Source organism: Manacus candei, unplaced genomic scaffold (genome assembly GCF_025592945.1).
Source record: "Manacus candei isolate 608988 ecotype Guabito, Panama unplaced genomic scaffold, ASM2559294v1 h1tg000014l, whole genome shotgun sequence".
NCBI lineage: Eukaryota > Metazoa > Chordata > Aves > Passeriformes > Pipridae > Manacus > Manacus candei.
The window spans coordinates 59,776,932-59,802,950 of NW_026138062.1; the positions used below are offsets into that span (position 1 = coordinate 59,776,932).

At 40.8% G+C, this 26,019-nt stretch overlaps 1 protein-coding gene across 1 annotated transcript in view; it reads right to left on the reverse strand.

Annotated features, from left to right (window-relative positions):
- Nucleotides 1-5,514: 5,514 nt before the first annotated feature.
- Nucleotides 5,515-26,019, reverse strand: part of SLC35A5 (solute carrier family 35 member A5) — a 65,743-nt gene continuing 45,238 nt past the window's right edge. The window contains exon 10 of the transcript XR_007903407.1: nt 5,515-5,708. The gene's annotated coding sequence lies outside the window, so the exon portion shown is untranslated. The remainder of the gene's footprint in view (nt 5,709-26,019) is intronic.

Here is a 26,019-nt window from a genome sequence, read left to right on the forward strand (position 1 = left end):
TATATGCAAAAGAAAGAATATATATGCCTTATTGGACACCTGTCAGCATTAGTGTCAGAACGGAAGGCCCATGATCAATTTTTTGAGTAGTTACAGTGTGATCTTCATTTTTTCAGCCTCAGATCTCTAAGTCTGTGAGTTGTTCACAACCTTTAGAGAGAGGGAAGTCTTCTTAAGAGATCAAAATATTTTACAGTGGAGGAAACTGATGCATGTTGAGATAATGCAAATGTGGTGAGCTATTTAGGCAGTGATACAGTGAAACAGTTCAGGGCTGGTGGATCTCTGGAAGAGCAGTGTTATGTTCCAATAGTTTTGAAACTAGAAGAAGGAAAACAGAAGAAAGTTCCTTTTTTTTTTTTTTTTCTCAGTAAAACCATCATAAGTCAATCAGTGCTTTCAGTAAAAATTAAAAAAAAAGAAAGATCATCTGGTTCTTCATCAGCTGTGGAGTACATACTCTTCCAGTTACTGTCATTTCCTAACTCTTCAAAGGATTTAGTACTTTCTTATTCACCCCAGCCAACACAGAACAATAAGGCCTGTAGAGACCAAAAAATATTCAACAACATAATGCTGTTTCCTCAATAAAAACCAGCTGGTACTGTACAAAACAACAGCAAAACCATGGACTAGCATGATATTTGCACTCTTGTGCTCTCAATAGTAAGAACCATATTGATTTGTTTAAGCAGAATGTAACTCAGCATGAGTCATGAGATGAGAAAAATAGATAATGAAGACACATCCCCCTGCAACCTTATAGCTGAGTTCTAGTTCCAGTGTGAACAGTTGCACAGATCTAATTAGAAAATGACAGAGCATTACTGCTAGAGAGAGACAGCTGACATAAAGCATTCCAAGGTGCTGTGGACAAAGGTCAGTCAAAAACTATCTTGTTTAAACACCATAAATGCAAATTTCATCATTTTTATGGAGTCAGACTTTCTGCAAGAACACATGTGCTTTCAGTTATCTATTTGTTCACATCCTCAAGTATGGTAGATAGATCATTCAGCTAGGAGACCCTAAACTAGATTACAGCTTGCGTGACTGAACCAACCTTGTTTCCTTGTTTTTCTTACATATATCCTTGTAATGGAGGCATTTCCACATTTCAGCTTTAGAATAACTGTGTATTTAATAGAGGGGAAAAAAAAAAGATAAAAAAGAATGTTCCAAGTAGTTGAAAGATTAGCAGAAAGAGAGTTGGGTTTGGAAAGGTTATCTAAAGCCTGAATAGAAATATCATTCTTGGTGGGAGATCAATGGAGGCCAAGCAAACTCATCTGGAACACGGAGATGAAAAACATAGGACAACTTCAGTAAAGAGTGATGTCATCAAATGGCCATGTGATATATGTCAAGTGTCATTCTTAGGCCACAGGTGGTCATTAGATTAATAAATCCAAATGAAACCTGAAGGTCACTTATGCTTGTCTCTGCAGCAAGAGAACTAATGAAAGGAGAGAATATCACAAGAGCATTTTATGTGTGTAGCCACTCAGCCACTAATTATGGATGAAGCTATTGCTTCCACAAAGAGCTGGCTACAGTGCCCTGCTGTGACTGGCAAAGGAGAGAGCTTGTTCTGCAGATGTAATGGTTACAGCTTGTTATCACGATGTCAACACTTAGGGTTTCTCTGAGTAGAAAGACAGCCTTCTGATCATGAGAGATGTTCCAGTTCTCTCTTCAGAAACTACAAGAAATCAACTCTGCTGTTGGGGCCAGACTCTGACCTGGGTGGCTGCATTCTGCCTTCTGTGGGCAACTGGACCTCTGGTCCCAGCTCATGTAAACCACCACAGTTTGTGACTCAGATAAAAGGTTTCAGTTTATTCTCATCTCTGTTATGAGAGGCAGGTTTAGTTTGAAGCCACAAAACCTCACCAATTTTGGTTTTGTTCTGCTAGTACAGACATGGGATGGCTCATTTTAGCATTCCTTTATAACTAAACCTCAGTGGTTGGATGGGTAAGATGGTAAAATTCCAATTTTAGATAATTTCTGTTTATAAGACACAGATGAAACTGGCAATGGCCTTTTACCTTAAATGATGCTAATTTTTGCTACCAAAGTGGTAGAGCTTGTCAAAAAGAACTTGAGGATCTCACATTTCTGATGTTCTGAAATGGGAGCTATATGGTCTCTGTTTTTCACATTAAACTTACCAAGATTTTCAAACAGCTGAGAGTATGATTGGTTTCTTTTCTTTGCTTGTATGAAAAATACTGCAGTTATTTATTCTTTGCGATTTGCTGCCAGTCTTACTGCTGTGTAAGCTTACTTAGAAGAAACTCATCAAGATTCAATTATTCATTAAAAGCAGAAGAGTTTATAACAGCAAAGGCAAGAGGCAAGGGCCAGAATCCTTCTGGGGCAGAAGTTCGATGTAGTCAGCAGAATTATGCCACAAAACGTTTTTCTCTTTAGAAAAGATGATTTATTCAGTGAGATGCTTCCCGGCACATCCAGTGGAAAAGCTGTTTTTGATGGGGTTTAACCAGTGGAGAAGTCATCTTTCATGTGGCAGGGCCTCAGGACTTTGGTCAGCCACAGTTTTGCAAGCCAAACTATCCTATGGTTATATGATATAAATAGCAAGCTTTAAGAAAGAGAAAAGCAGAGACAAGCTCTAGGACCAGGGCTTAGCTTTTCTATAAATATTCACCTAAATACAGTGCAGCTATTTCTAATACACAGAACACAGATTTCAACAAATAGATCTAGCATCTAGCAAATCATTGGACTAAATGTTTTAAAAATTTTTTCCCTGACAAAATTTTTATTTTTTTCATTCCCTCTGGCTCTTAAAAAAATATCTCCAGCTTCTCAAAGATAATTTCTCTACCTTCTGACAGGTTCTTTCACAATGTTGTTGACTCAGAGTACCACTGAAATGCCTGAAAATACTCAGATGTGTTTAGCACGTATGGGCAGGTTTACATCTGTAGAGCTCAACATGCTCAGCAAAGGAAAGAAGGAAAAGATTTTCCTCATCCATATGGGGAAGATTCTTATAACATAGAAGATTTTTACATCAAGACAACAGATTTTATTGCAGCTAGCTCAAACCTCCTCTGCTGAGCAGCACACTTATGACAGCAGGCCTGTTTGTGTAGCAAAGCTCTGTTTACCAGGGACAAGGGCACTGCCATCTGGCCAAGTGCAATTTGTCTAAGTTGACACAAGTCTTTAGCAAAGACAAGTAGATGGAATCTTGAGGTTGGCAGCAAAAATTCCACAAGCCTAAGAATGATTTTAAACCAAGAACTTGGTGAATATATAATTGGTTGTTGAACTAAGAGACCAGTTAAATAAAAAGAACAGATTAGACTGTGATGTCCAGGGTGGGGTAAGATGATCTCCCTTTCCCACTGTAACAGAGAATTGAATAGACTACTGTAAGTATGAAAGGTAGCAGCTTAAAAACTACTAAAATGATTTTTTTTCCCTCACGTCTTTACTGCTTTTGTCTCTTTGCAGAGCCAGGTTTGGTGAATCTTTGGACTTACTTAGATTCTTATTTGAGGAGTTAGGAACATGGATAAAGGTATTTTTTAGTACAACTTCTTTGCTTATGGAGGTACTGTTCAACTGGAGAGAGGAATAGTGCGTACCTCAGTGTTTCTTACAACAGAAATATCTTCTTAATGCCTTACTTATTCACCATGAGTACATAGCTCTCTTTTGATTTTCATCTCTTTTAACATATCTGGATATTATACCATTTCCTCAGCTGTGGCAGCACCAGGTTTCTCCTGGAACATGGAGACTAAATAGAATAGAATAAATTACTTAAGTCCACCTTTCTTCAGCAAGAACCTGGCTGAAATACAGCTGAGCTGGTACCAGGCATAACCTTGGATCATGATACAGAATTGTGCAGCCAATATACTTGGACAAGAAGTATGCAATCTTCATATATCCCATTGATTCTAGTTCACAGTCTGTTTCGCTTTCCTTCTCTCCCAAGTCACAGCAAGAATTACTGCTTTATCTTCACAGGCTTCATATTCTTATCTACCCTCCAGGAAGACAGTGTCATCCAAAGAATAAAAAGAGAGCTGCAAGACATATTCATTAACTTCTATGGAATGCAAAGCATTGAACTGTTTGACTTTGTTTAAGCTAACTCATTTAACACCAACTGGAGCCAATATTTTTTTGTGGAGCATTTGGAAAGGAACTGTCATTCTTAAGATCTGCCACTGTAAGCTACAGAGGGATTCCAGATGATAAACTGTGGTGATGGAATGGTATTGATCTATCCTATTTGATCCAACAAGCTGATAAAATGAAGTTTATCAGATAGTCTAGTTCTGAGAGAGTCTGGTTCTTGCTTCCCAGTCAGCAGTCTTCATTTCCAGATTTTCATCTGAGGAACCCTCTTCAGATGAATTGCAACATCCCTAGTGTTTGAGAGCCACCAGCTTGCCATGGTTAGAAGCTAGAATAGAGGGTAACACAGTGACCACACTGTGAACTAATGTGTGAGCTGCACAGGGTACAACTTTAGCAACACAGGGTGGAGGTGTTAGACCAGCTCAGGCTCTAAAGCAGGCATGTGGCAGGTGAGCCTTCTAGAATTGAAATATGTCAGTCTACTAAACAGACATGGGTAGGACTCAAGGCAGACAGTAATGCTGAAGTGGCACACTAGCAATTGCCCCTTTTCTTCATCTGCAAAATGGATAGATTAACATATCATTATTTTTCAGTGAAGTTACCAGAATTTATGCATTAGTGTTCATCTGCTGCAGAAATTACGTCTTTCCTGTAGCTAAATAACAGCACCCAGTTAAGTGTCTTGTAGACTGACTAGGTAGCCAGAGCCAGGTGCAGAAGGGGACAATACACTGGTGATAGAGAAGAAGGGTTTTTTTTCTTGCATAGTAATTTCTTTTGATTGATTATTTTCTTAGTCGTGTTAGGCAATTTAGCCCAGTGATATATTTGGAGTTGAAAGGCTGTGACTTTTGTCTCCATTGTCTCAGTTTTGGCACATAGGGATAATGAGTTTCACTAACCCACAGTACATGTATTCATTGGCATTGGCTGCTGTTGACCATGGGAGTCAACCTGATTTCCTCATGCTCCTTTTTTGGAAACTTTCAAACAGGGATGAGGAAAATTAGCTGACTCTCAGTAAGCATTTTAAAAATCATTCTCTCACTGCTCCCTGCCCCAAATAAACAGCAGAAAAATTATACTTTGCCTAAGTCCTCAAAGAGCTTTGATTTTGCTCAGATGTTATGAAGGAACTTCATCATAACAGAAGTAGAATTAGTTTACATTCTTTCCTTTTTAATAAGGCATTGAAAATATTAACACTGGCTCAGCCTGAGTAGCATTTAATGTCAGCATCTCATCATTTGAGCCAAGTGCAATGCTGACTTCAAAAGCAAGCTACAGTTTAAAAAGCGGCTCCATAAAAATACTACTTACGTACTTCATGTTCATTATTGTTTATCTCTCACAGAAAAGAATAGGAATAGAGGCAGTTTATTCTTAATCTTTTATCTGCCAGCATTATGGTATTAAAAATATTGGAAATTCTACCAGAAATAAACTGGGAGAGGTCTGTTGGCAGCACGATGAAGGTGGCAAATGCTAACTCATCTTCCTGTAGCAGGAGTGTCTGAATGTCACTAAAAGAAGAAAAACTTCTCAGCAGCTCAGTTTTCTCCTCATCATGTCAAAATCTGCAAACACATAAAACGAAACCTCTTATTATGTCAGTGTCACCTTCTGCAGTTAACTGATGTTTAAAAGGATACATTTTAGAAGTACTAGCTTTCACCTTCACTCATCATCATTTGTTTTTGACAGAGGTAGTCAGGACAAGCAGCCTTTGTTCCTGTACTGTTTGTTACTGTAGGTAAAGTATCTTCCTACTCAACTTGGGATTATATATGACTCCACACTTTTATGGAATAGAAAAGAATGCACAAATTTTCAGATGAAAGGGTTGCCCACTCACCACTAAACAAACAAAGAAGCAATGAAAAGATATCAGGTCATTTTTCTTTTAGTCACCACCACTCACACCCCTCCTCAGCAGAGAGCACATCAGGCACGAACAGCCTAGTACAGGAGAGTTCTGATAGAGGCTTTTATTTCATTAGTTGAGAAGATGAGGGCTACTTGCAAGTATTTTGAAGGTGGGTTGATCACTGTCAAAGATCACGACCTTTGCTTCCTTCTGCTGGGTAAAGTAGCAAAGGAAAAGGAATGAAAATAATTTGTGGGGATGCTTCCTGAAATAACCTACTTACCTGAGAGAGCTCTGTTAAATATTTTTAAGCTAGCACCAGCTAATTAAACAATTAAAGGTTGCAGATCTTGCCCTGAATATAGGGTCAGGTGCTGAAAGACTCTTTTGTAAGTGGTAAACTGCTGTGGCTAGACAGAAAGCAAACTACACGTGTGATCACAAGCCCTCAAAAAACAGTCCCTTGTAAAGGACTTTTAGAAAAGAAAAAAACAAACAGGGAGCCATTCAGTTTTCAAATCAGCTGGGAACAAATTTTCTTACTTTTGAACACCTTTTTTCCTGCCAAAAGCAACAAGATGAAAATGAAAAGGGTCTAAACCAGCTATTTCAGATCTGCATAGTGCAGACCCACAGTCCTAGGTGACATCAAAAGCATGACTCCACATGATACTTCCTTTGCAAGGTGGCTGGAAAACAGATGAAAAAAAAACAAAATCAAGTTTCACAACTTGGCAAAGAAAATTGTGATCTTTTAAAATGAAAGTTTGCAAGAGAGAAGAGAAAGAGAAATCAACAACAACCTGGATCCCAAAATGAGTGAGTTCAATTATCCACGCCTCAGCATTCTGCTTAAACTGAGGACCTTGGAGACAGATGATAGGAAATGTTCAAAAAATACAAGTGTTGGTCTGGAATAACTGGGCACTCTGATGGAAAAAATGGAAAAGCAAAACAAAGCAGCTGTATTGAAAGGACTCGTCTATACATGTGGGTGACATGCACCCCATGGCAGCAGAAAATAAGACTGTATAGGAAGTGATTTTCTTGTCCCATTCATCAATGTCTTGGATGAAGGGACAGATGCCTCCTCAGCAAGTTTGCTGACAGCACAAAGCTGGGAGGAGTGGCTGATACCCCAGAGGGCTGTGCAGCCCTTCAGAAGGACCTCAACAGGTTGGAGACAAGGGCAGAGAGGAACTTTCTGAAATTCAACAGAGGCAAATTCAGAGTCCTGCACCTAAAGGGAGGGCACCTAGAGGATGGAGCCAGGCTCTTCTCAGTGGTGCCAGGCAACAGCACAAGAGGGAATGGGCACAAACTGATGCACAGGAAGTTTCACCTGAACATGAAAAAGAACTTCTTTACTGTGTGGGTGACTGTGCTTCCTCACTGGAGATATTCAAGAACCATCTGGATGCAATCCTGTGCAATGTGCTCTAGGGTGGCCCTGCTTGTGCAGGGAGGTTGGACCAGATAACCCAGTGGTCCCTTCCAACCTGACCCAGTCTGTGATTCTGTGATTCTGAGGTAACCAACTTCAAAGTATTTCCAATCTGAATAAACATCAAAGGATGAAACATTACTCGTGTACCATAATTATTATTAAAATGTTTTCTATCTGAAATCACCAACAAATTTCATTTTTATACCCTCTGAGTACTTAAATGAGATTTGAAAGTGCAGTTTTTACATTTGAAAATCATAGTTTTTTTCATTTTGAAAATTAGATTTTCAATGCAATGAATTCCCATCATGTGAGTCAGGAACACTTTAAAGTGACTCTTCTAAAGTTCTTACAAGAACTTAGGGGTTTTCCAGCAAAATGAAACATTTAAACCAGGGCTGCTCTGGAAAGGATGCAGTTCCCTTCCATTACCATCATCCATACCACCCTTTTTAAATAAGACCATCCTCAGACAAAAGGATATTCCCCTTTGCATTTATGCAAGATCCCTACTGAAATAAAGGGTTCTAGTATAGCCCTGCCTACCTCTGATTTGCTTATCTAAGCATGTCCTATGCTTTCTAGGACCACAACTAAGCCTCAGTAGGATAGGCACGGGCCTTCCTTCTGGCCTTCTTTCTGTGCAGGTCACTGAGAACAGAGATCTTTCTGCAAAGTCTTTTGTACTGGGCCTTGAAAACCTGTTCATTCTGCTCAAATGCTAATAATTCCATGTTGTTTTTCAGAGTTACCAGAGTTGTCCTTAAACAAAATCTCACTTCATTTTCCTTCTTTAGGCAGAAAGCCCAGAGCTAACTGAATGCATTCTCTCTCTTCTTCAGTGACTAAACGTAATGCTGATGTGTGCATATAATGTGGGAATCACGTTAATCATAGGCATACAGATTTCAAAGCCAAGAGTGCTGGTTGTGATGACCCAGTCTGATCCGCAGCGTAACACCAGGCATAGAATTTCTGTCAGTGATTTCTGCCTCAAGCCCATTATTTTGCACCTCAGTTCCCATCTGTATAAACTGCGCTGCAGCTTCCAGACACAGTGTTTGTTATGCCTCTCTCTGCTGCATAAAAGAGTTCTTTGTTCACAGAAACCTTCTACCACACTAAAGTCTTGTGGGCTCTGACCAAGCCACCTCTTCACCTTCTCTTTTCTGAAATGAATAGACTAAGCTTCTTATATCTCTACCCCAAAGGTAAGTTTTCCAAGCTTTGAATTATTCTGCAGAAAGACCATAGACCTATGCTCTTGGTATCTCACAAAAATCCCGAAGATATGAAGCTCCTGCAGTACAGGCTCTTCAAAGGTCACACAGTTAATCATTCAGAAGTCAGTAATTTCAGCCTCCCAGTTGGATCGACAGCCTTTGCTTTGCCCCCAAGCATGTGTGTTATGTTTTTAGTTCTGATATTTCTCAGTTTATCCAATAGAATATCCCTGTGCACAAAGTAAGTTTTAAATGGATCTTAGCAGTTGCACACATGCAGGGCTCTGTGTCCATACACAGCACAAGGGCTCAGAAACTCCTTACACACTCATAGTAAACACAGGGCTTAAACTGAAAGTGGTAATAAGTAAGAAATATTTGAGCAATTAGGTGGGGTATCACAAGCAGTCTTGGCTGTTCTGGTTTAGACTTAGGCTTTTAGTTTGGTCTGTTACTGCTGACCTGGTCCTTTAAAAACCAAACTTGGCTGAAAGAGCTGCTCCCAGTATTTCCTGTTACCCTGCTTGACCTGTCATACTTGTGCCCCCATCAAATGCCAGCTTGCCAAATGTCCTGTTCCTGTAATTGCTAGCAAAACCGCATGTAATCCATGTCAAACTAGTCCTTGTTTTCATGGCAAGATTACGAGGTTTTGCAGCAATCTGATGTGACAGAGAGATCTCAAGTAGTTCTCAAACTTTAAAAGTACTAACATTGTCAATGGATTCATCAGGAAATTACCATTTAATACAGAATCCCCTTTACACAGTATCTTAGTATCTGTTTTGGACAGATATATACAGATATATGCATGCACAACTCCAGATCTCAAAATCCTTGCACATAATTGCATTGTAAAAGTCACTGATTTTAAGAGAGCAAGTGAGATTTAGAAGTTTAACAGAGATGCTTAAGGGACATGGAAGTCCTTGAAGATGTCTAAGATATTAAGAAATCTGTAAGGGGTTCTTAAAATCACAGGGAAGCCAAAAGCAAAACTGTTATATAAATTGCTCTAATCAAGCTAATGAGAATTGAAAGCTCACTTTACAGAATAAATGTCAACTGTTTGCTTTCCAATGTTTTTTCAGGATTTTTTGTTTGCCAATTTCAATCATAGCTTCCATATTTTTTTAATAAATGAAAAAGTTATTCAACCCATGCCTCTTCCCAATATGCAGCTGCTTCTACCTGTTTATATTTACCACTTTCATATTTTTAAAAACTGGGAGCAGGAGGAGCAGCTTGGCAATAGAGCAAGCAAAACAGCATCAATATTTTTTACTAAAAACTGTTGATAAGGTTTTTTTTAACAGAATATATTGGTAAAAAATACTATTTTTTTAATAATTTTATCATTAAAAATCACTAGGCTGTAAATACAGCAAATCCTACAGCTTTAAGTTCTTATTTTGGGCTATCTGCAGACTCCAAAAATGTTCTAAGATTATTTTCACAGACAGTAAGACTAGACATGTCTCTTTTTCTTTTCTATAAATGCTGGGAGTCTCAAGCCCCTTTCCATGGTAGTAAATGGTCTAGATTTCTGACATTTGGCACTCTTAATATTTACTCTAAGTATAACATTACTATTTTCTTGCAAAAGTCTGAAACACACAGTCCATTGCCTGATTCCATACTGAGTGTGAGGTAATGCCTCTACCCACTGGCCAAGAAGAAACCTACGAACCAGAGAGATGCTTTTTCAGCAGAGTTGAGCTTGATGTTTTCATTTTCAACATGCTTTGCACTAAACATCACTAAAGCCCTTTCACTAATTCTGATTTTGTGATTTCTGCCACTGACAAGTAGAAGCAGAACCCAGCAGAACAAAGTGATGTAGCATTAGGGTATTGTTTCAAAAGCAACATCTAAATGTGACGGTTGCTCCATTGTCTGGCTCTTTAAACCCAGCCTAGGATTTTCCTTATGGGACAGTGCTCCAGCAAAATAAATAAATTGGCTGTAGTCTAAACTCCAAAGCCCTCTATAAGATGTTATTGTGTTCCAGGCTAGGCAATAATAGGAGAGACATCACATTACAGCAGACGTACACTTCTGCACTTTTGGAAAGATCAAAGCTTGCCTTGTCTGCAATAACTTTGGATAGATACAAGATGGCTTGAGCCAGCATGGTCTAAAACACAGTAGGGGAAAATGTCATCAACACCCTATGGGGTAATTTAAATGCCAATTTCTTCTTATTGCCTCACTGACTGAAAAGCCTGAAAAGCAGCATAATTGCATGGCAGCTGTTAAGTACATCAGTGGTGGGAGGAAACAGCAAGTGGAGGAGGAAGCACCATAGAAGGGCTTATACCTCTGGGAACTCTGGAAAATGGAGAGAGGAAAGAGGCAACATTTTCAGGTTTAAATTATTTAAAAAGCGTACGTTCCCCACATTTTCTACACATTAACCTCAAAACCAAACACTCCACCAAATCTTTTTTATTTTTACAAAATGACAAGTTGGGCAGAGGCCATTCAGTCCAAGTGAAGCAGCTATTACCTGATGCCAAATACTTTCCCATGGAAATCTCCATGTAGATCATTGGTCTTGACACTCCATTACCTCCGAACAATGCCTACATACATTGAGGTAAGGAGTTTGATGTTTTCTTCATCTTCTTTGCATCTTCTGCTACTAGTTCTGACAGAAATCGATTGAGAAGAAGGTTTATACTAACTTTATCCAATTGTGGGGCTGAAGCCCAGGTCATGCCTGGAGGTCCTTTTCCCCCTGCCCCTTCCAGCAGGGCAGGCTGTGTGGTGGCCAGCAGAGTTAGGGGCAGAAGTGAGCTGCTGCCTTTTCCCACAGCCTCCCAGGGATGGCACAATATGGTTGTAACAGATTGGACACACTGCCAAAGCATGCACTGACTGAGACTCAGTGCCCTTTAAAAATGTCACAATTTAACCTTTACAAGCAACCCTTAACTTCTGATTTGCCTCAGCTTGAAGATATTGGCTTTGGACACAGAAATGTTTCAAGAGCTCAGCACACACACTCCCCAGGCAGACACTGCTCCCTTGCAGGGATTGTCCCAGTGCCTGTTGGGTTACAGTGCTCCTAGAAAAGCTGCAGCCCCAGGACAGTCAATGCTCAGGACGATGGGAGGGTCACAGCCACAGACTAAGGAGTGAGGGGCTGTTAGGGGGACTCTGGGCTGGCTGCCTGGCTACAGGCAGGGAGCAAGATGGACCTGGAGGGGGTTCCTGAGGGCTGCCAGCTTCTCCACAGGAAACCTTGGCTGCATTTTCTGCTGTCCTACATGACTCTCAGTGGGCTGTAAATCAGGATGTTAATGCAGAAGCAGCATGTGGTCCTGTACAGACAGAGGAGGAACTCAGCCTCTTCTTCCTCATCAGGGACAGTAATGCCTCCAGAAAGTCAATCGCAGGATGATTGTAGCTTGCTCAAAGACACTGAGTAGTCAAGCAGGACATATGATTTAACACTCATTTCTTCTCCTCTTGCCTCCAGTCTGTTTCATTCAGGGTCAGGGGTTGATCTCACACAATATTACAGTGTTGGTCCTGCCTCATCAGGCAGCTAACATAGGTAGCTGACACATGAGGTCTGATTGCCTCATATGTCTTCAGTCGATTTCTTTCAAAACAACTAGTTATACTAGTTCAAAGATGCAAAAATGTGTGTAGCACAGTGTATTCTTCCAAAGTATGAGATCTTACTGCTGATTTGCTGCTCCCTGGTGAACACGTATAAAACATCAAATGTGTTTGTCATGCAGCATTACACAATCAGTCCTGGACCCTGCAACTGAAACATACTGTACCTTCCATATTGCAGTTATCCTACGATAGCTAAGAGGTAATATTTCATCCAGCTCAACACTGGATGAAATATCCCACTCTTTCTTTAGTGCTTAACTGCAGCCACAGATAGAACTGAGTTATTTGTAGAAGAGTGATAATTGCAATTCTTCTTATTATATATACTATTTCTCCTGCAGCATTTTCCTGCTCTTCTGTGCACTGGTGTGGCCTCACCTCGAGTCCTTTGTGCAGTTTTGGGTACCACAATACAAGAAAGATATAAAGCTTTTAGAAAGTGGCCAAAGGAGGAATACAAAGATAGTGAAGGGCCTTGAGGGGAAGCTGTATGAGGAGTAGCTGAGCTCACTTGATCTGTTCAGCCTGGAGAAGAGGAGATAGAGGGAAGACCTCATGAGGGGAAGCAGAGGGGTGGGTGCTGACCCCTTCACTCCTGTGACCAGTGACAGGACCCATGGGAATGGCCTGAAGTTGTGTTAGGGGAAGATTAGGTTGAATATCAGAAAAAAGTTCTTCACCCAGAGAAGTGGACAGTGGAACAGGTTCTCCAAGGAAGTGGTCACAGCACCAAGCCTGACAGAGTTCAAGAAGTGTTTGGACAATGCTCTCAGGCAGATGGTGTGATTCTTGGAGTGGTCCTGTGGAGGGCCAGATGTTGGACTCAATGATCCTTGTGGGTCTTTTCCAACTCAGCTTACTCTGTGATCATTTGGGGTTCCAGTAACAGAAAAGAATCTTGCTATGCTAGATGCCATACAAAAGAAGAGCTAAATACTGAGCTTTGCTACTCTACAAAAATAGTGTTCAAATTTGATGAGGTACAGTTACAGGAACAGGATCATTTGGATCTACAACCACTCAGTGTTTTGATCTGGCAATATGAAATGGGTCGAGAGGAAGATACAGGAAAACACCTAAATGTTGGAAGGAAGTGGGGCAGGGAGGGAAAATGAAAAGACAGATGGTTGCAAGCAGTTGAATCTAGTCAAAACTAAACAGAATTTGTATTGGTGCTGATACACAAAAGTTACCATGGAAAGGCAGTGAAATTTTGGGATCCCCTTTCTACAGTTTTCACCTATCCAGGCTTCTCATGAACCTCCTAAAAGCAATAAGTTTATAATCCCTAGACAGCCATTGCTCAACTATTCTTTCAGCTAGAAAGATTTTGGGCTTTTTTTTCTACCTTTCTTAGAGAGCTAACGTAAGTCTTCTTTCTTTACTGAACTTAGGCCAATATCTCCTTGCTTTACCCCATCTTGACCTGCAGACTTGATCACTGTCCTATCTGCAAAATTCTTGAAAATGTCTGAACACTCATATTTCCCACCTCTGCTCCTGCCATGTTCTTTTTTCTAGACTAAACAAAACAGATTCTCTCGGCCTTAACTCACAGTTCATGTTCCCTAAGCCTCTTATCACTCTTGTTGCTCCTATAGTGACTCTTTCTTGTTCGCCTACATCTTACTGACATAAGATAGCAAAGTCTGTCAGGCTGTGAAATAGACTTACAAGGAAGGGGGAGCACTTACACTGTAAGAAATACAACAAAATAAATACCAGCATTAGAGTAGTAGGAGTTATTCCATACTGCCAGCGATTTATTAGGTGAGACCAAATATGTTGTTTCTACCTTTGGTTTCTTCTGGAGTGGAAGTAGATGGAAAGGGCTGAAAAAGTCAGTGCCACATTAACTCATGCTTTCACAAAAAAGTCATTAATAATACCTGTCTCTGGATAGAAGTCAGTGGACAAGCTGGAGTGGAGGAGCCTGTGGTTCATAAGCTTTAGTGGCACTAAAATGCTTTTGTCTCCTGCTGATGAAGCAGCAACAGAATGACATCAGATCGCAGACACAAACACAGACCCTGAGAAGCAAGGGTGTAGCAAAAAAGCATGTCCATGCTGTGCAAAGGAACATGGTGGAAATGCCCTTCCAGCTGATGTATGCTGCACCAGCTCTGGAATAGGAGACAGTAACTGTTGTATCACATGACTTTGTAGCAAAAATAAATAAATAAATAAAAGATAAGTCCACAGAGGATGGTGCTTGCGCAGCTTTTCAGCCTCAGCTGGTGTAGGCTTGGTTTATGTTTATTTGCAGGTAATGTGTTTAGAGGGTAGGGTTAATCAAAAGGCTTGTAGCAGAATGGAGCCCCTGTAGCTTGTTTATCAGCCAGACCAAAGGCCATCAAAATCCCTTATTTTTTTTCTGGGCTCTGAGCTGAGTTTTTTGTTTGGCGTTGTTTCACACTGTGGTGGACCCCAGCTGCAAAGCAGCCTACCTCCTTCCTTCATTTTCCCCTTCCAGAAAAATCACAGGGATGCACATACCTATGCCCCATTCTTCTGTGGGAGTTCACTGGCTCCCCTGCTGGAGCCATCCATCAGCTTTCACAAGGAAAGACTGAGAATCTTTCACAAAACAGGCTGGAATAGCCTGAGAAATTGAGGGGGGGAGGAAAAATTCCTCTAACTTCTAAAGGAAAGTTTGAGCCCACAATTTGTTTAGCATTTGATTTTATTCAACCCTTACTATGGGAAATTAGGAAGAGGAAAGTCAGAGTTGTCTGGAATAGGCTCAGATCCAAACTATGCTGCTGAGAAAAGGAAAAATAGCCAGAAGAGCCATATGCATAAACAGACAGCTAATTACACCAATTCTTTGCTTGACCAAATCATTCCTCACCCTGCACATCTCAATTACTGCCTCACCCATACCCATTTCAAAATGGAGGTTGTGCTGTGTTGCTTCTCCAGTATTTCCAGAGACTCACACCCTGGTTCTCCGCTCCCCTATTTTTTTTAATCATTTACACCAATGTAAAGAATGAGTAGAAAATTATCAGGTCAATAACCAGAGCTTCAGCTAATGGAAATCAGTTCCCCACCATCCATGTTAGGAAGGGGCTCTCCCTGACTGCACAACTCTTCGTGGGATGAGATACAGGAAGAGAACCCTGCAATTCTTCTCTAACTCACTGCAGTTGGTATAGACATGCACCAGTAGTTTCCTGCATGTCCCTTAACCTTATCTCTCAATATCCTTTTTCTCTCTGACTCCTCTGCAGCTTCTGTCATTCCAGCAGCATTTGTAAAGGCCTTCTGCCCCCACAAATCTTCAGCCCACAGAAGACCTTATCTCCTCTTCTGTATATGTGTGGCAGGGGGAGGAGGGTCTTCAGGTTCTCTTCCTGTTCTGATCTCCCTCTGAGGAAGAATTTCAGACCCATCATTTGCAGGGGGAAAAAAATTATCTATGTAGCAGAAGACCTCATGTTAAACATCCTGTTGTGGCCCAGCCTCCATTACTAACCTGGATCCCTTGTAAGAGATTAAAAACAAAAAACAAAAAAACCAAACCAAACCACCAAAAAAAAAGCCACAAAACCCAACCCAACCCAACCCAAAAAACCACACACACAACCAAAAAAAAAACCAAACAAAAACCCCCCCAAAACCAGCCAACCAACTCTCCTCCCATCAAAAAAAAAAAAAAAACACTAAAAAAAAAAAAGAGTGGAAAAGGAGGGGTTAATTTATATCAGAACTTAAGTAATAATACCATCACAAAACAGATATGTCCATTCCTCTGGAATCTTTGGTCTTAAGAATTTACAGATGAAAAATATGGACATCCTTCTGCATATTATTTTTCCCAGTGCACTTTACTTGGCAGCTCAAAACCTTATAGCAGGAGAATGGCTGTAGAATTTCAGGGATCAGTTCAAAGCCTTGTGCTGTAGCAAATCATCTGGCGCTTGACCTATACACAAACTGAAAGCCTTGGGAAGAACTCCACCCTGGAATTTTTAGCTCCTTTAAAATCAAGATCTATGTGAGTACTGTGCACATACGTATTGCATCTGAAACACACACAGGAGTTCAGGTCCTAACAGGAATTAGGACCTCAGCTGATACCCTCCAGATCCAACAGCAGCAACAAGCTGAAGTGCTTACAAGTACCCCGCTCACTGGCAAAACGCAAGTTTAAGTTACACCTCAGGTGAATGACTTGACAAATGTCAGGCCTTTCACTGAGGTTTGAGTTATGATACAGTAATTAGCAGTTTAGTCAATCTGAAGCACACCCAGTTCTGGCAGCTCAATTGGCCTGAGATAATAAGGTAACCTCATCACCTGTCTGAACCAGAAGGTGCCTCAGTCTCCTCCACAGGAGTGAATTGAATTTGGTCTCTCTATTCCACGTTGTCCCAGTGGCTCTTGCCTAGACAGGGAACAAGTGTTTCCAAGGGCATTGTTTATGATATGCACATCAATAACATCTACATCTGCATGTGGAACCTCTGAATCAGCTCCAGGCCCACACAGCCCATGCACACACAGCCTGCCCTGCTCTCCAGGGCCTGGGATCACACATGCGACTCAGTCAGCCAAGACACGTTGTGTTTATCTGCCCTCATGAGCCAGAGCTCCACTCCTGCCAACAACCATTCTTGTTTATTCTATATCTGTCTGCCTGTCCTGGCACCCTGTGTTGTAGCATCTAAGAGCCAGCAAGGCGCAAGCAGTTGGATGGATAGACTCATTTTGTTCAGGTGCCCAAATAGCCAGTGGGTGGGTAATGGATTTTGGTCAAAAGCCATGCTAAGGCAGTTTTGAAAAGGAAGGCTTGACAACAAACTACAGAATTCAAAGTGCCCAGTCTCTAATTAGATGAATTTAAACAACTAAAAATCTTAAAAAGCAATTTTCTTGGGCATTGGAGAAGTTCAGATCATGCTGGGATTTCAGGATTCACATTGTGACTCATCCTAGGTGACACATTATTTTTCACTTACTTTCCTCAGCAACAATCGCTTATGTTTTAGGATAAACATCTGTCAGGAAATGGATCATATCCTATAGGAACAGAAGGAGGAAACTAAGCTTTGTTCATGAAATGCTAAGAATGTATTTTTAATGACAGAGGCCTGGGGCAGTTTCCCATAATTAGTTTACAGGAGTATGTCAGAAAGGCTCTGGCAGGCTGCGCAGTCCTCATAAATCTGCACTATTGTAAAGTGTTCCAGGGTCCCTTCAAAGGGACTGGACCAGAGGCAAAAATAGCAGGATGCCCTTCATGTGGTAATTCCAGACTCTGCATACTGGGAGGTATAGGAAATCTTAATGAGGAATCCACTCCCTGGAGAATTTTACCTCTAATCTACACCAAAGAGAGGGGAGGGAAGAATAAATAAATAGATGTGCTCACAGTCTTTGACAGATCCAAAATGGACTTCAAGAGTCTTTAATGTTTCTTCATTGCTGACCAGCCATGACCCTGTAGACAAAAGTAGTCAATATATTCTTCATAAGAAATATAGTGAAGTTCCCAGGCAAGTTTAAATGCATCTCCACAGGTGTCACCTGCACTTTCTCCAAGACAATCCTTCCAGTGGCATATCAGGTAACATGGAGGCCAGGATGTATTTTCTGTCAGTGTGTAAGAGAGCTAGTATGTTTAAGATTCAGAAATTGAAACCTGCTTCAGTGAGATAGAGTCACCCTCAAACAGGCTCACAGCAATTGGAAGTTGTTTGAATATAAGAGAGGGCAGCAGCTGCCTGTATGCCCAGGAGTGAAAGGGGAGATTCATCTCTGCTGAGGTACCTCCAGGAAAGACTGCAGTTGTCCAGTGGTTTTGACTTGTGGAAACAGTTTCTTCCCATGAAGATGCAAACACCCATATAGCAAATTTAAAACAACAATTTACCATTAATTTATCTTAATTTTTCTTTCAAATCTAAAGGTGTTGTAAAGCAAAGTTTGCCCTTTGGCAAGCCCTTTTAGAACATGCAGAAGAACATATGACATTAACTCCATTCTGAAGTCTTTATTCAGAAGTAATACAGCCTGTGCACTAGAGCACACTAAGGAGAGTCAAACCTTCTTTATCTTTTATTCCTATAGAAGTTGTCTTAGTTCTGTCAGTAAGAGACCTTGGGACCATCCCATTGATTCAGCAGACTAGAGAAGCTTCGCATGAGCTACACCAGGTTAGACAATATGATCTGCCTCTTTCTCCTGCCACTTCTGCCTTCCATAAGATGAAAACACTTCCCCTTCCTAAATGGCTTTGAAAGTTACAGAAGAAAAAAACAAACTGAAGTGCAGTGAAACCATCAGATTGCTTTACCAGTACATAGACTGAAGGATGCCAAGATCTGATGCCAAGAGCAATGCCTGCTGAAGGCATTTGTCTTTCAAACAAAGAATTTATCTTTCAATCTTAGTTGAAGAAATTAATTGTCCAGTATTTTGCGTTTATATATGACAACTAAAACTGAAACTGGAACCTGAGCAGTCCAAGTGAATCATTTATTTCTCATCATTTAATTCTCATTACATTCAGAATGGCAGGGCCCAGCTGGGAAAGGCAACCTTCTCACCAGCTGGCAACAGCTGAGGACAAAGTGCATGAAGTGAGCGAGTGCTTCACTTCAGACACTTGAATGAAGTAATGTTTTACAGTGCTAACGTAAATACAGTTCAATGAAGAGGATGCTGGCAGGAAGCCACAGCAAGGACATAAATTCATGGTGCTGGAAGACCAGCTTGGCTTGGCTTGCTGAAGTAGTTCACAAAGCAATCCAGTTTTTCATATAAATAAGCTTTTTACCCAGGTAGTAAACCAAGAGAAAGGCTGGATTTTCTATAAGATGTCATGATTCAAGAGATGGCTCCATTTCCTCCACAACTCACCCTTGCCCTGAAAAAGAGCTAGTAAAATGAAAGAGGTTCTCAGATATGTCTGACTTAGTTCATCAGTTCAATTGAACAGTGCACAAGTTCAATGAAGCTACTCTCTTCTTGTTCGTTCTCACATTGCCAAGGTTCTAACTGATATTCTCCCAGACTGGGAGTTTCGGGCTGTGAATGTGTCTTTAGTGACTCCTCCAAAGAGGAGAAGCTTTCAAAGTATTCCTTCAAAGAGAAGCCACAGAATCTTCTTTGATTATTGCTTACTGGCCTTCTGTAGCCTTCCCATTTGCCTCTTACAATCTCTTTATAAACACTAAGCCTTATGAATGCTTGGGAACTCTCTAGTATCTGTTTCAACTGACAGAGGAATAGCACTGGAGGTGGATGATGTCTGCAAGTGTTTGTTCTAACTGGCATCTGCAAATATTCTGATGAAGGCAGTCAGAACCCAGAGAAAACATCACAGAGGACTTTCACTTTTTCTGTCTTTGGTAAACCAAGTAGCTGTATTTTCCATCATCAGTAGTAGATTATGCCACATATTCAGTGTTAACTCAATGAAGGTACTCAGTTTACCTCACTGCTTGCAGAGTGCTATTGAATTCTGACAGTTTCAAGAGGTGTAGGGATATTCCTTGCAGGCTTTCCATTTCCTTCTTCCTTCCTTCAGCTTGAACCTATGCAGTGGTTGATCATAAGTATCCATTACACTTTTACTCTCTCCCCTGAACAGTTCTGCTCCTGTTGATATTTTGGGGATTTTTTTAACAGTTAGCTTTGTTCTCTCATGATCTTTCAAATAAGCTGGAATCATAATCCTCAAACTATCCCACCTTTAATTAGAGAATCTTTATGTCTGAAAAATTCTCCGTGGCCACCAAGGCTGCATATTGTAACATAGTGTACCTAGAAATTCCTTCTTCCTGCTCTGGTTTTGAGAACAAAACAAAATTCTCTCCTCTCAAACCATCTGGGACCACAGAGCTCCATAGACATTGACAGAACCCATCCCAGTATCTCACATATTACAGCACTCCCTGAGGTAACAGGTTCCCTCACACAGCCATCTACATAACGTTCAGAAACTGAGGAAAATATAAGAAGTTGTTACTGTACAGAGGACACCTGCAATACAGTACACCATGCCTGCTCTGTAGGAAGACGTCTGCGATGTTTGAGCTCAAGAGGAAGGCTGTGGGTGTAGCTTCTCCGCTTACATCTGGAATTGATATAGTGCAGTACATAGTCCTTGTCCTCATCCTTGACTCTAATCCTTCTTTGGACCTATATGATCTCCATGAAGATCAATGCAGGTTCCAAGGTCCAATACTTGGTCCAAAAAAATTTAAGCTCTTTCTGAAGTCAGCTGCTTGACACCACCTCTCCAACAAGCTCCTTCCCTTCCTCATCAGAGCTTTTAATTTTCTAATAGCTGGGACTCAAACTCTGAAATTGAAGTCAGGTTGCTCATGTCCAGGACTGTCATTGCCAACTCGGATATGTCACGCTGACATCCAGTGCTGCAGGCAATGATTTAAGATCCGGTCACTGCTGAAGTGGAAATGCAATGGGCTAAGGCAGCAATGCAGTCATTCATAGGCAAGTTTAAACTCCAATTTCCCAGTCAGGGCAGGCGGAGAGAAAAGAAAAAGGAGGTCACATCCTATGGAAGAATGGGAGAGATGACAACACATTCAGAAAAAATGGCATGTGTGAAGAGTTAGAACAGTAGTGCATATAGAGGTCCTTTTAAAACCAAAGGAAAAAGCTTCTCAGCCATGATCAAGGTAGAAAGGAAAATGCTGAGAAGGGAAAGTTTAATGGCGAGTTGCAATTTGTATCCTCCACCCTTTCACCAGCCAGTGTGTTTATGCTCTGGTAGGCAAGTCCATGCTCTCTCAGTCCCCTCACCTGCTGCCTGGTTTTCAAGCCTGCCCTCTCCTCTCCCTGCTGCTTTCCTAATGTGATACTGGATCTTCCTTCTTTTTAGTTATCCTTTTATATGCACAGCTGCCTGCCAGGCTTGCTAAACTATAAAAACGTTCCCTGACATCAGGGTTGCATAGTCATTGCTATCCATACAACATGCTCAGTAAATGGGAGCAGGACAGTTTTGGGTTTTTCAACAAACTCACAGCTAACACTAGCATTTTATGGGATGGAAAAGCTGCATTAATAGGAATCCTATCTTTTGTCACTAAGGATAGAAAAGGTTGAAATACACAGATGAGGTGATGAGAGGCCCACTAGTAGCAGCAACAGAAAAAATACATTTTAAATAATGAACCATACATTCCAGAGTTAAAAGAACACATTGTCCTAAGACTGGCTGCTTTAACATGGCATTATGGGAATTTATAGGCCATGCATTTTAGAATTAAAATTATAGAACTTGTGTCAGATCCTTAGGAAGCTCTTCAAGGTAATACACAAGAATGCAGGATCATCCCCATATTTGTCCATGCATTTTCCCCCCTTCTGCATAGTTTCATTGACTAGAAGAGCTAATGAGTGATAAACCCACTTTCAAGAACAGCAGGTCTGAGTCCATTCCTATGCAGACTAATAGGAAGTAGAAGCTGACATTGTTGAAGTCTGTTCCAAATAGAAGGAGTGACAGATCAAACCACTGAAATTTCCTACAATCTTCATTTCCATATTTGCAAACCATGGCTAATGAAAGGTTGTCATGAGGCATAGGCACTATTTCAGAAGTGCCTTGCAAAGGCTTACATATTGCTAAATGTCAGTTTCCAGTTTACGATCTCAAATAGGAAATAATAGATATAGACAACATTATCCTCCAAGATAGGCCACAATGTGTGAAACAGGAAAAAAACCCCAGCATTGCTACAATATCTGCTTTGTGAATGGCGCGACAGGGACTGAGGATTGTATTTATATGAGTCTGTACAGATCCTCTTATAAACACTGGCCTGAGATGGTTCAGTGAATGTACTAAATGAAGGCACCATGGCATTGTTCTGCATTGTCTCACTCGATTCTAATAAAAACACGTCGCAATGCCTAGACACATGTATTTCTGACCTGTCAGATAGTGTGTTATTACATTTGCTTCCTGGAATAACAGAGAGGAAACTTACCTTCTACAGGCATGGATCTGTGGTCAGAGATTTTACGAGTAAAATAGGCTTATCACACAAACTGGGCTTCTAGTTATTGCTGCATCGCACACCCCCTCATAGCTTCTGTTCAAACTACAGGCTGCCTCCTAGAGGGCACCAGGATGATGGAGAATTTCCCCAGTCTGAATGTGTTTATTTTAGCCCCATGTACACATGGAGTGGAAAGTTTTAAAAGTTTTAAGTACCATCTTTCCCCCTACGGGTGAGTTTGGCCTGCACTGTGTGCTGCGTATTCCTTAATCACACAGCCCTCCGGCTGTAGAGTCAGTTAGGGAGAAGGATGAGCAAAGAGACGTCTGTTTTGGATTAAGGGATTGTTCCAAAACTTTCTGTTCAGTGCAAAAAACACATCACCAAACATTTGCACTGTGAAACGGCCAGAATCCTTAAAAGGGACAGGATGGGAAGAATTCGGTAGATGCAAAGCAACTTCTTGTTATGTGCTGTACAAGAATGGCAAATGAAGAACCAGAATAAAAAATATCATTAGAAAGAGGGAGAATTTAGTTACAAATTTGTCACAGGATGATAAGGGTTTCGTCGTTCCTCATAATCATAATATTTTTCAAGCATAAGGTTTTCATTATTTTTTTTGTAAGTAGAGAAAAAAAATCAGTTCCAAAGTAAAAAAATCCAACAATAAATTCAACACTTTCCAAAATATTAATGTTTGAAAAAATATGGGGAAAAAAATATTTGTGGATCTCTAGATGGCTAAAGATTACAGAAGGAGGTTATTGATTTTTCTGTGACCTTGTATCACTCTTTTCCCTTTTCGTTCCACAGAGATTCCTAAATCTTGGAAGCTTGCTATGTAGCAGGCTCATCAAATGGGGAACTCATCAGTAAATTCTCAGCAAGGCTTCCACTTAATAGGTCTATGATTAAGGAAAGGGCATTTTAATTCACTCTAAAATAGCACTAGTACAATTTACATGCTATGTTTATTTGGGGGCTATTTTTCCATTAAACATAAATGGAAGAAGGGTTTTTTTCACTGATATTAAAAGCAGAGGGACATTAGTACATCACGAAGCCTCACACCAAGACCTGAAGCTTGGCTAGGACTGTGAGTGAAACCCCAACTTCAATAGTGCCTGGGAACCAGTTATTGCTTCAGTGAATTTTTTTTTCATTTAGAATAAACTCACAGGTCAGATCCTGCGGATCAAAAACTCCTCTCCTATCTGTTGGTCTAATTGTCAGTGCTGTTACACACAAACATTTCTTCTCCTTGCAAAGCCATTGGCTGTTCAATTCAGTGCAATAGAACCAGAGAAAAGCAGTATTCTGAGTGCCTCTGAGGCATCCCCATGTGGCACTAGATGGCGTTGCAAAACAGTTATGGTACAGTTTAGTGGCAAACCACAAGGCTGATAAGGTTGTGTAACAGGCTTAGACAATAAGGTGTTATTTGCAACGCCTCGGAGAACCTGTTTATGTTTATGGGTACTAGCTCCCATCAATTTTAAATCTCTTTTGAATAAACTGAAAGAATAAACACACAGAAATGATTTATTTTCTTTTTCTACCACAGACCCTACTTGCTACTCCTGCAAGTATAATCCACCAAGCTAATCCACTCAAGCCAGTGAGAGTGGAAAAGCTGGGGTTGTTTCCGTACTGAATATGGCCCTAACTTGGAAACTCTATCAGGCACATTTCTAATGTCAAACAGCCAATTCGTTCACTGCCTTCCCTTAAAGCTTGTGATGTAGCTGATTTTCTAAAAATTATATGGGCAGGTCCTATGTCTATTAATACTTGAGATTTTCTCATGGAATCCTAACATTTAAAAAATAATAGCTAGGAGCTAGCTTGCCACTCTGCTGGGAGCTTTGGGAATCAAGCCAGTAATCTCGTCTCCTACTTACCTGGACCAGGGCTGTCAGCTGAATTTAGCTCCGAATTACAACTGCACTGCCAATTGCCTCCCAGGTCTGTGTTCAATTACAGCTGTGTAGGTGCACCAGAGGCATTAGAACTGGCAGAAATGAAAGGGGAGAACAATTTGGTTGTGCCTTTACAGTTTAGCTAATGAGTTTGCTGATGATGTGTGAGCCTAGGAGAGCTCAGATCCCTCGCCGAGAACTGCGCCTGTTCTGCAGAGCTAGCAGGCTCATGTTTACATAAGGTCAAGTCACACCTGAAGCTTGGATGGGCATTTCCTATTTTCCTTCTTCTTTCTGCATGGAATGTATGCACGTATCCAATACTGTCCAGGGCTGGAATGCCAGATTGAGATGGAGTGGGTGATAAAGGCCAGTACAATCATCTAGGACACATTCTCCTGCCAACAAGATATCCTCTAGTGCTTTGCCCAGCTCAGATTAAAGTGACTCCGTCTCCATGAGCTATCTCCCTTGGAATGTTACTTCCAAAGTTCTAAAACATCTCTTCCTTAGCCTCAGAAGCTTCACCCTAGACTTGCCTTTGACCAGTGATCTCATTGCTCTAGCCTTCCCAGTAGAAAATCTCCTGGTCTCTGGTTCTTCATGTCACAAGCTAGTTGCTGGTCATTTGCCTAAACTTCATGTATCTGCTTTTTTCACTACCTCCTCCTAAGTCAGTCTCTCAGTCTCTCAATCACTTGTACTGTTCTTCTCAAAGAAAATGAAATCTCTCCCTCTATAAATAGTTCTGTGTGTGTTTCAGTCTGCTGCTGATCTTTCCATTACCAAAACTTCTTGACATTTTATAGCCCACCATCTGGCTGTGCATGATGGCATGCAGATGTTAGTCATGCAGATGTCAGACATTTTTGGCTACCAGCACAGCAATAAAGAAATATTTCTCTAACACAAAAACTTGAGATCTCGCCTTAAATGAACTAAGTAATGAAAGGCTGTACTGAGTTCTGTACTGAGCTCCCTTTGCTTCTCGCTGTTGATGAATAAAATCACATTTTGCCAGTTACATTTGGGGAAAAAATGCTCATTCTTCTCCTTTGTATTGTTTCTTAAAAACCCCTAAAACCTTCTCTTTGCTAAGATGCCCCCACACCACTGCCACTGAGTTAATTGACGTAACTTTGGCCACCAGTGCGCTACCACAATGGCCTGGCACTTCTGCCTCCATGCTCTCGATGTCCCTTAAGATCTATCTATCCACCTGTCTCGACAGAGATTATAATTCCCCTGAAGAAGATATTTTCTTGATGTCCCAGATTTTTGACTGCAGGTCCAATAGCATTGCAGCTACAGCCAGGCTAGTAATAGCCACCATGGATGAAATAATAAAACCTTACTCCTTACAGGAATTTTTAGCAGTCAGCAAGAATAAAGTTTTATCAGATGTAATAATATATTTGCAAGGGTGAGATTAAGGACAAATAGGTTCAGAGTGTTGGTCACAGTTTTAGCACCAGACAACTATTAGCAATGGATATTTGAAGACAGTTTTGAAGGGCAGCGGGGGGCATTAGTGGATGTGTGAAACCAGGACTTTTCAGCAGGTAGTTCTTGGTAAATTGCAATGTTGTTAGTCCATAATAGGATGTGGTCTGCCTTCTCTGTTTGCTTTTTGTGCTTTTTTTTCCCCCTCTGGAAGGGTTAGCAACTATAATACTAGTAACACAAATGAAAATCAGAGTAGAAAGTCTGTGGAAAAGGAAGGAAATGGAGTGAGCTTCTGATCATCTCCCTTGTATCCTGAAGAGATGTGATAGATCTCAAATGGTTTTGCAGAGCATGGATATGTGCCCTC